A 12,558-nucleotide genomic window follows, 5' to 3' on the forward strand; every position below is an offset into this window, starting at 1 on the left:
GATGTATGTGATAGATAGGTAGACACATTGGGAGGACTATCTCTACATAGTGGAGTTTTCTTACAACAATGATTATCATAGTTCTATTGGCATGGCACCATTTCAGGCATTATATGGACATCTTTGTCATACACCCTTGAGTTGGGATAGCCTTGAGGATTGTATCCTATTAGGTCCAGAGATGCTTCGTGATATGGAGCAACAGGTAGTGCAGATCTGTGAGCACTTGACTATGGCACAGGATAGGCAGAAGAAGTATGCCAATGCTCATAGGATTGATAAGCAGTTTGTTGTGGGTGATAAGGTTTTCTTGAGAGTGCATTCGCAAAAGAGTCCAATCTGATACAAAAAGGGTTCTAAGCTAGCACCTCGCTTTGTGGGACCATTCGAGATTCTAGAGAGGATTGGCCCAATTTCTTACCACCTTTCTCTACCGCCCAAACTAGCTTGCATTCACGATTTTTTTCATGTTTTAGTGCTTTGATAGTATATTCCTGATATTGTACATATTCTTGATTGGAATGCATTGCAAGTAGAGGACAGGTAGCTGGCTTTGAAGTCAGTTTGTATTCTGGAGCAGCAGGAGTTGACCCTCACGGGTCAAACCATTGAGTAGGTAAGGGTCTAATGGGATCCTACTAATGATTCTTCAGCTACATGGGAGGATGCAGATAGATTGCAGGAGTTATATCCCTACTTGTTTGTAGGCTTCTAGGAGTAAGCCTAATCCAAGGGGGGGTGGATGTAGTGCCTACCCTCGTTCACATCTTTTCTAGATATTGTTGCTATTATTTTAGACTAGTTTTATGTTGATGGATTAGTGGTATTGTTTTAAGATTATCAGACATTATGTTATGGATTCAGTTGGTATATGATGAGATCATTTAGACTTTACATTTCATGTATGCATGATGATCATTACATTGCTTTTAGTTATTATTGATGATTAGTCAGATGGTTTATTATCTCATGTGCTTTATTATGGATACTTACCCCATACTTGCATGTGCATGTTTGCTCATATTGTATGGCATTTCTGATATGGTTAAGGAAGGGAGTCGTAGTCACCTTCTTAGTCAGGATCTACACAATGCACCACTTCCTACCATTGTCTATATTAGCTTAGCATTATATATATTGTATCTACATGCATGGTTTTTATGCAGGTTGCAAGTACCAGGTATCAACTTCCCTGAATTGCCAAGATGAGCGTACCCTATTATACTATCCAATGATAAGAGAAGGGAGATAAATTCTCAAGTCCAAATCCCAAACCCTTAAACCAATTGTCTTAGTGAGGTAGGTAAAGTATCTGGATATGTTACCCACCGAATGTGTTGGATGACATAATTCATGATTTTTAACCCTTAAGACTGATTTTGTGTGAATTTCTCTATGATGGGTTTTCATATTTTATCTTGGAGGTCTATGGTGAATTTTCTATTAATTAAGTCTTAATAAATATATTTAATTAGTAAATTAATTATTTGAGAAAATTAATATAAAATATCATGATCTTTGATATTTTGATTATAATTAATTAAATGAGGATTAATTGAGAATTAAATAAAAGAAAATTAGTAATTAAAATTAATAATAATTATAAAATAATAATAAAGTAATAAAAAAATAATAATAATAAAAGTTATAAACGATTAAAATGAAAGTTATAAAAATTCAAATAGAAATTATATAAAGAGTAAATTGGAGTTATAAGATTGCCTAGGAGTTAATGCACCTTTTCATTTCTCATATGTCAACAACACAGGGGTTAGTGCATCAATTACTTGCACATGGTGTCTACAACCTTATGACTCATCTAGAAGGTTGGAAAAGATACATGCTTAGTTGGTGACACCTTCTAGCTGTTTCTAGAGGTATTCTAGGTGTTTCCTGAGAGCTCTTTATATTTAGGCATTCCTAGAAGCTTAGACATAGCATTCAGAGAGCATTTGGAGCATTGGAGGACTCAAGAACTCTGAAGAAGGGAGGCGCTTGCTCTATAGGTTTTCTGAGAAAGAGAAAATTAGCATCAAAATTTGTATAGATTCTTGTGATTTTATTTATGCTATTTTCGCATCTTGCATTCTCTATCTTCTTCGTGTCTTCCATATGTCTTATGAGGATTTTCCTATTTTAATTGTATGCATTCTCAATATGGGTAGTTAAATTTATTTGAGAATCTTATATGCACAGATCTGAAAAGAACACGAGGCTAGGGTTTAAATTGTAGCCAAGCCATTAGATAAATTATTGGATAAATTTGAGGTCAAAGTTTATAGGAAAATTCTGAAAATTAAAATTTTTGTTATTTATTTTTAAATCTGCATACAGATATACATATATATACAATTATATATATATATATATATATATATATATATATATATATATATATATATATATATATATATATATATATATATATATATATATATACATGTTTATATGCTGTGATATTTGAAAAAACTCTACGAGTACACACACACACACACACACACACACACACACACACACACACACACACACACACACACACACACACACATATATATACATATATACCTTTATATATACATACATATGTATATATACATATATTTTTATTTAATTAAAAATTGAATGATATTGTACCATGATTGATTGAATACATTTTAAAAATGTTATTCATGAAAAACTTGATAAAAATTGAATTCACATATATTAAATGCCGAATGAATCGCTTATGAGATTTTTTAAGAAGTAATATGCAAAAGTGGGGGGGGCACGAGACCCGTGCCCCCATACCCACTGTGGTCACAGTGTACCTACTTTCGTAGGTACTGTGACGATAGGGGTACATAGTACCCACTGACATCGCAAGCCCTGCGATCGCAGGGTCCTGCATACCACCGGTGGTACATACTTATATATGTGTGTTGGTATAACAGTCATTTCATATGAAATCAAATTTTTCATTATTAATGAATTTTCATATGTTATATTGTATCAATCGAAATTATTGTAATTTGACTTTATAAAATGCAATATTAATAATTATTTATATATTTATATATGTATATATATTTATATATGTATATATGTAATATGTAAACATGTTATTAATAAATTTGAATTATTATATAATTGATAAATGATTTATATCAAAGGTTCATTTTTATAATGGTGAACTCTTGTATAATATTCAACTATTAAGATTTAATTAATTTTTTTAAATTATTAAATAAAGTATATGAAATTTAATTGGTAGATTGGTGGGGGACGTTTTCAAACAAATATTATAATTGAAAAATGGATTTTTAGACCTATTAAGGAAAACTTTTATCCATCCAAAACAATACATGTGTTAGGAAAAACATACAAAATGTTCCTCCATTCATTCTCCAAACTTGGAAACATAAACTGAGACCTCTACATTTAAATTCAAGTTTGTAAATTTAGCAAAACCAAAACATGTGTTTGCATTGTGTATTCTTTATGCTATTGTTTTGAGTTTTGGGTTGACTAGTGTTGACTAGTTATAGGATGTCTACCAAAGGCTTGGAGGTTATGTGATTGTGATGTCATGATGATGTTTTAATCTTGATCTTTATAAACCCAACCATGGTTATGTGATGTAATGCTCTATGTAATTTTTGTAATTACAGATTGTTATAGTTGAGATTCTTATGTATGAGACACTTGACTTAACCATTTTTTGTTCATCGATCAGTTATCCTTGGTTATTTTCTAGTCACCATGATGGGGCTAAAATGTGGATTTATTCTTGATGATGTCATGTTGTGACATGCTTGAATCAACCATTTTGGATTCTTTGATCGGTATGATTGAGATATATTTTGGTTATTGAGAACCAATAGATACTTTTGACTATCAATGATACTTGAGTTGCCAATAGAGAGCTGTTATGATCATGATTTTCTATGGATTCTTGCTCATGGAGATTTGATGCTTTTATGCATATTTGATGATTTTATTATGGATTATCTTTTGTGATTTTGAGATTTATGATTCCATGAGCTTAGGGTAGGATATCTACATGTAGTGTTGGGAAGTAGCTTGCAATGGGGGCTAGGGCCCTAAGAGGCTGCCAAGGTAACTCATTATAAGTTGGATTAATAAGTGAAAACATTCACACCTAATACTAACTAAATGAACCTAAAAAGATAAGTGTTTTGGTTCTCGCCCATGCCTTGAGTGCTTGTACAGGCTAGGATGGGAGTAGAGAGAATGCATGGTTGTGACCTTGCATTCCATAGTATGCCTCGTCAGTATGAGAGGATACTAGTGGCCGCATGAGATTAGTATGGACTCGTGGAGTTTAGCTAACTACCAGGGTAACTTGTACATGATATATGCGATGACACTTTCTTGCTTGCATAGTAGGTTCCTACATGTCATTGTGTGCCTCTGGGATTAGATGTCAATTTTGTGTTTGGAACCCTTGAGTTAGTATACTTTTAGGATTCCTGGACTTATAGAGATTTATGCTATGTGTTTTGGATAGCCTGTTTGGGACTTGAGATTATCTCCTTAGCACGGTGGGAGTGGAACACTTAGGTACCACGCGATCGAGTGGTAGTGTTTTTCCACTCTTATCATTTGAGATTTATTGAGACATCATGGCTGATGTGTCCTTCATGATGGTGGATATGTATCCTTTCATTGATGATTAGCATATGTTAGATGATGTTATCTTATGCTCATATTTTCATGTTAGATTACTTTTTGCATATGATATAGTATATGTTAGGAGTGACATTCCTACTATGTTAATACCAATGATCTCTTTGATGATTTGGAATGTTACACACGGAGGGATGGCTAGGGCCCACGATGGTCTAATGATGCTATTTACGATTGGGAGGAAACGTGCACTTAGTTTATTATGTTTGATCTTTATGATGGATGTATATATCTTCTATGATGATGTATCATGTGTATCACGTGATTATCTTTACTTTGATGTATCATGGATTAGAATAGGATGATGCACTCACATATGTATATTCTTTTAAGCTTTTCATACCCTGTGACATGTACAGTGGATGATTGAGCATTTAGAAATGTAATGTATAAACGTTGGACTTATCATTATTATCTCATGTGGTTGTTATATTTGATGGATTCAATAAAGTTAGTTGATTTTAGATGTAATTCTATGTTAAGGGATCCTTAGAGAATGTAATCTGTAATGTATGTTATGTTTACTTTTAGATGGACATTTCTATTGCTTTCGTTAATGAGTATAAGTTATATGTGGTATTTACTTTCATGTTTAAAAAAAAAAAAAATGCTACCAAACTTGGTGAAATTCTAGGTAACTCTTTGGATCCCTTGGTAGGGCATTACATCTATTGCAACAACATGAGAAGAAAGAAAATGATTATGTAGTGTTGGATAATACTCCAAAAGATGATGTTCCAATAGTCCCTTATGCTTTGCAACAACTACAACAAAAAATTACCACACACCCTAGTGAATGTTAGATGATCAACAAGGCTAAGAAGACCTCCAAAAATGTTTTATCCCTCTTTGTACTCTATTTTACTAACTGATGTTGGTGAACTTGAATGTTATGATGAAACTGTGTAGGTGGATACAAAGATTCAATGGGAGTATGCAATGAAAGAAGAAATAAACTTTTTTCTAAAAAATGACATGGGATTTATGCAAGTTGCTATATGTAAGAAGGTTTTACAAAATAAATGGGTTTATAGGTTGAAATAAGAAGATGGAGGTAAGAAATGATTTAAATCTAGGTTAGTGGTAAAAGGATTTGCATAGCAAATAGGGCATTGATTTTGATGAGATATTCTCTCCTATTGTTAAAATGACTTTGATTTGCACTATTTTAAGTATTGTGGCTACTGGAGATTTACATTTGGAGAATCTTGATGTTAAAACATCTTTTGTTCATGGTGATTTGGGTGAAGAGATCTATATGGAACAACCAAAAGGATTTGAGGTCAAAGGCAAGGAGAACCTAGTGTCCAAATTGTAGAAAAGTTTATATGGCTTGATGCAAGCACCTTGGAAATGCTATTTAAAATTTAAAAATTGTATGCATGAGCATGGATATAGTAGGTGTCATTCAGATCATTGTATCGATTTTAATAGGTTAGATGATGAGAGTTACATTATTTTATGTATATATTTTGATGATATGCTTGTAGTTGGGTCTAACATGGTTCACATTAAGGGGCTTAAACAATAGTTAGCACATTCATTTTATATTAAGGATTTGGGGGTAGAAAAAAAATTCTTGGTATAAAAATTTGTCAAGATAGGAAGAACAAAAAATTGATATTATGGTGTTGCAATGTTTCTCTATGGAGAATATTAAATTTTCCAACACACCTTTACCTGGTCATTTGAAGTTAATTAAGGAGATGTGTCCAAAGAATAAAGAAGAGTAGGACAAGATGTCCAAGGTACCCTATGCTTTAGTTGTAGGAAGTTTGATGTATTTCATAGTATGTACTAGGTCAAATATTGCACATGCAATGGGAGTTATTAGCAAGTATATGAGTCATCTAAGGATTGAGCATTGAAATGTAGTCAAATCAATTCTTAGATATTTGAGAGGAACATCTAGTAAGTGTTTTCATTTTAGGGGCTCTACTACTAATTTATAGGACTATGTTGACTTAGATTTGGCAGGAGATATTGATACTAGGAAGAGTACTACAAGTTATGTATTTACTATTAGTGGGACAACAATGATTTACATTTCTTGGTTGTATAAGGTTAATGCTTTATCCACTACAGAGGAAGAGTATGTTGCTACTACAGAGGTAGCCAAGGACATGATATGGCTTCAGTTCTTCATCAAAGAATCAGGACACTCATAGATGAATAATTATTTATTTACAAATAGCAAGAGTGTCAATCATCTTGCAAAGAATTTTTCTCTACATTCAAAGGAAAAACACATACAATTCTAGTACGATTTCATTTGGTTAGTTTTGGATGATGAATAGTTTAAGCTAGAGAAGATAAATATAGATGATAATCCAATAATGTTTACCAAGGTAGTAACAAGGGAGAAGTTGAACTCCTCTTCAAATTTTGATGGTCTTCAAGACTGAACAAAGTAAAAGAACAAGAGATTCTAGGGTGGTTTGATATTCTAGTGGGAGCTATAGGTTTAGCAGTGTTATGATCAGTCTCCAAGTGGGAGATTATTTTTTGTAGAGTATAATTAGTCTCCAAGTGGGAGGTTATTTTTGTGGAGTCTAATCAATCTCCAAGTGGAAGATTATTGTGATGTGGAGCTTAATCAGACTCAAAGGTTTATTCAACATTGTTCCACCCTAGATTATTTCTATGGGGGTTTAGGGGAAACTCCCCCATGATGGAGTCAAGGAGAATCACCCTAGATGTACTCCCTATCATAATATAGGGGAGTTGAGGGGCAATGCCCCCATGAGAGTTTTATGTGGCTGCGCCCCCAAAGCCAAAAATGATCCACTATTGTAAAAGATGTTATCTACTATTTTTCTATCAGATGAATTATTTTATCACAAATTTTGTAATCAAAAACATCGTGTAGGGTTAGGGATTTCATAATCTATGGTGATATTGTAGCTTCTTGTGGCAGTATTGAGCTTTAAGGGATTGTATATTTTAATCACTAAATAATAATAATATGAGACTTGTTGTTGGTAGATGTAGCCTAGGGATTGGATGAACCATGTTAAATCTTTGTGTCTTGTGTTCTCTTCTACATGATTTATTATTTTATTATATTGGTTATATTTGCATGTAACTATTATTTCTGTCTATGTTTAATCCTACAAAAAAAATTGTAATATATTTTATTTGTTTGTTCTTGAAAATCTTTGTGATTTCCATTTTTAGATTTGCATGTTTCTATGCATATGAAGTTGTTCTTTCTATCTTCCATTCTTCTTCTCCAAAGTTGCATATGCAAGGTCTCATCCTACTTTTATATGTAGTTAGGTGTAAAATCTCATTATTAAAAGAAATATAAGTTCATTTTTCCCTCAGATGTGAATGCAAGTTAAGGCCCCACCATTATGCATTACCTGTACCTACATATGATTTCCATATGTTTGAAGAAGAATTTCGCACATGCTTGTCGAATACATAGTATGACTTACACCTATTTAATGATGTTGTGTTTTCATTTTATTAAATTCACTCCTCACTTGTATATTTAAAGTTCTCTATTCGCATATGTAATCCACTCCAAAAAACTCATTTTTGGCTATTTTAGCCAGTTTTGAGCCATTTTTAGCTTGACTCATTTGTTCATTAATTTCCCTCTATAATTTCATCCATTCTCCCTATTTGTATCTTGCCTAACATTCATGTTTTTACATAAAAATATTTCTATGAACCCCTTACATGAAAATTTTAATACACTATGGAACTTTCATCTGACAGTTGCATAGGCACACCATTCGGCAATGTCAAGAGAAGTTACACCAGCAAATGGGAAAGAGACTAGAAGTATTCATTAAAGAATCTACCAAATCAAATAGAGATTTTTAAAAAAGAGATATCTAGAGAAGCAAGCATACTCAGGAAGGTTACAATGATCTCACAATGTACCGATGAACTAGATGTTGCAGTTGTATGTGAGTCCCTATGGAAGTTTGGAGAGTCGGTTGATACCATGTGAGTAATTCAAATTAAATTTTCATATTGTTTAAGTAGAATAGAAATATTAAAGTTACATGTAAAGAACATCTATGTTGTAAGTATAGGATACCATGTACCTATACAACTAGCTCATGTTGTTAAGTTACAATCACATTAAGAATGAAATTTTGAAAAAAGTCAAAGCAATTAGTTAGAGATAAGTCAAGGTGGTTGAGAATTTCCCCTTTCTTCTCCACATTTCTCTCTCCTATTTTCCTATACAAAGGAGGGAGCTCATTATAAATAATCATCTTTTGGAAAGACAAGAAAAAAATGTCAATTTGTATTGTGCACTCTAGGACTTTATGCTTGGATATAAATCAAATCACTTTCAATAAAAGGGAAAAATTTCTTTCAAACTTTGTGTTGATTCAAGTTGTTATGTGATGACATTTTTTAGATATTTATTGTGAGTTTTAGATCTTTGATCAAGAGGGATTTGAATTAAATCATGCATAGTTTGAGTTGGCCTATTGCATTTAGAGCCAATTTGAACTTTTGTTCAAACCTTGTGTTGTAGGAGGACAAATTGTAATAGATGGTAGTGGCTATAATCGCTTATAGTTGAAGACTTTAGGCTTCAATTGTAAGCATTTTTATTGATTTTGAATGTATTTCGTAATAGAATTTGTGTCTTACTAGTTGTTCTTCTTGAATCTTCTTTTGAGAAAAGTGTAGAAGACTTTGGGTTCATAATTTTGTTTCACAAAATATAAAAGTAAATTGCTTCCATTGTGTTGTTCTTATGTCCATTCCAAGGTTATTGGTATTATCATAGCAATAAGGCACTTTTTGTTAAGTTATAAAGTTAGAGTTGTATACAAATCATTCTTGAAAGAAGATGAATTTATCAAGAGAACCATCCTTTTTGTAAATTCAGTTAAGCTCCTAATGAAGACACCTAGGGTAAGAAGGGAGCATCCTCTATTGTTGAGAGGGGAGATAAATCTCATGACATTTTTCTTGAAGTTACAATTTCATAAGTCATATTTAGTGATGTACAAATTTTTTAGCTAACAAAGTTAGAGAAGAGATTGATGTTGATTGTGTTAGAAATAGGAAATACTGAGTGTGGGGGGGGGGGGGAGCAGATGAATCAATATTTCAAAAACTTTTTCCCAAATTCGGATAGCATTAACAATCTTATAACTTACATATGAAAGTAAATTGATTAAGTTGAGCAGTAAACACAACCACAAAGTAATGCAATACATAACACCACATTTTGTTAACTAGGGAAACCCTAGCAGAGGAAAAAAGATCCAAGAATCAAAAATATCTTGTGAAAGATATTAACCCTATTAGGAGTCTATTACATATGCATAGTATCTTGGTTCTTGTTAGAGGATTGGGCATTGTTATTAGCCTCAATCCTATTAGAAGTTGATAGTAAAATTGCATAATGTATGCAAGTTGAGCCCACTATCCAAACATACAATTATAAAATAATGCTTAGTATACAAAAGACTATATACAAAAAACTCTTTACAACTATTGATATCTTCAATATTTGATATGATTCTTTCAGCTCACAATTCAAATTTCCCATGCTTTGACTTTATACTACTTAAAAATCAAATTCACATTACAAATAGTTCACAAATAACCATAAAGTATTCAAACATATGTATATCATATCTACATTTATTTGCATATTAAGAACTTTCCTTTATACCATATTTTTCTATCTTGTTGGCCTTCACGTCTTCACACACTTGCAAAAATAAAAATAAATGTCTTTCTCTCATAAGGTTAACATATCAGATTTCATCCCTAATTAGTCAAGCAATTATTTTGATAAAAACAATCCTGAAAGAAAAATACTCAATTCCTTATCTTTATGCTATTGAGTTGGCTCATTACTACAATTGGGAAAAAAATTTGTGTCCTCTTCTATACTATCTACACAACTTTGTGCATTTGCATGCATGATCAAAAGAATCTTCTCTATCTTTCCTTAATATCACATGAGTTGATCATCTTGTAGTGAAGCTCACCCATCAAATCTTTGTCCTTGTCACTAGGCAAACCAAGTGTACTTAGACAATTTTCTAAGTTTGACTACCAAAATTGTATCCTCACATCATGCTCACTTCATGATGAATACATGTTTCCATAAATGACAATGCCATATTGTCTAACCTATCCAAATTTCCAAAAATCTCCTCCTTTGGCACTAATGACAACATATGGGAAAATTGGCTAAGTCCCAAAACTCAAAACTTCAAAATTTACAAAAAATTGGATCATTTCTATTAATGTCATCTTATCTTCTTTATATAAGGAGATGTTCGTTACTCCCCCTTTGATCATACTATATTTACATACTATACTCCCCCTAACATATACATACAATTTTCCTTATATCTCTCTGCCTTTGTCATTAATGATAAAGGTGCCAAAAAAATTGTAAAAGTAAAAATTATACTACTATTTTTACCTTCATAATTGTTAACTAGATATCCATAAGATGCAATCAACAAAATTGGTCTTTAATATGGATAAATACATATCCCATTTTTTCTTTATTGCATCTAATATGTTAAGTAATGCACATAGTGCACATGAAGCTATTTTTATTGCCTCCAAGTTAGTGTATGCAAACTTTTCATACGATGCCTTGGCTGATAGTTATTCATCCAATTGTCTCTACATAAGATCAATTTTCAAAGTAATTTTCTTTCTCAATAATAAAAGTATTTTCAAAAATCTTTCCTTCTTTAGCTCTAAAATCCCAATTTCATCATGTATCCTACTCATTTTTCTCTCTAAATTTACAATCTACACATTTGAGCTTAGAAGTTCTTTCACAATAGCCTTCATTACACTTCTAGTTTAACATTTATCTCATGTGTGATATCCTTGATAAATGTGGGTGATTGGACACATTTTCCATACACTTCTTTTCCTTTTTCTAAATATCTCCTTAGTTTCTTGATTCTTTTAGCAATATTTTTTAGGTCTCTTCTGATGTTTCCACAAACTTTTTCGAACATCTTTGCCTCATATAGACTATGTGTCTTTGTGGTTGACACTTCTGATAATTGTGTAATCTCATTATCAAAATTCTTGATAATCTCTACTTCTCTTATATGTGGGTCTACTTCATCGATTCTAACTGACATAATACTCTACAACTTCTCAGTGGCTTCTATCAAAGAGTTTTGTGGAATCTTTACTCTTTTTTTCTTCTCAACAATTTTACTTAGAGACGATATCAATCCAATTTGATCATCATCATCATTTCTAGATTAATCTACCAAAAATAATTCCAATGGTGGCCTTGATGTGCTAGGTATCTTTGTTCTCTAGATTGGTGTTACCAATAAGATATATTCCTCATGCTGAAAAATAACTTTGTCAAACAAAGTCTCAATATGTTTCAAATGTGGTTAAAATATTGTTTCCTATGTGATTATTTTAATTTTTCTTCATCTTCTCAGTTGTTCTCTTCTATTCTTCCTTCTTTTTCTTTTCCTCTTCTCTTTTTATTTCTTTCTTCCTTCTCCTTCTTCTTTTCTTCTTCTTCTTACTTTCTTCTTCCTCCTCTTCTTCTTCATCCATTTTCTCTTCATTTGAGGTCATATAACCTACCAAATTTTCAACATTTCTACATAATCCTTAAAAGGATCCTATGTGGTGTCTATTGTGACATTGGTGTTATCTATCTACATGGTGTCCTCATCTATAATTACCTATGGAGTTGGTGTTTCTGCTATAGGTGTTCTTATTTTTGTATAGTGAGCGCTAGAAGGCTTATGATCCTTCATCATTTGCACAATAGCTTCCTCAGTCTCATTGTTTATTTCCTAATAGTTTCCTTCCATGATTAGTGTTTCTCTTATTTTGTTCCTTAGATAAAGTTCAAGGATCTTTAATAAATGTCCC

This window comes from Cupressus sempervirens, chromosome 11 (genome assembly GCF_028749045.1).
Source record: "Cupressus sempervirens isolate cs-2001-9-10 chromosome 11, ASM2874904v1, whole genome shotgun sequence".
Taxonomy (NCBI): Eukaryota; Viridiplantae; Streptophyta; class Pinopsida; order Cupressales; family Cupressaceae; genus Cupressus; species Cupressus sempervirens.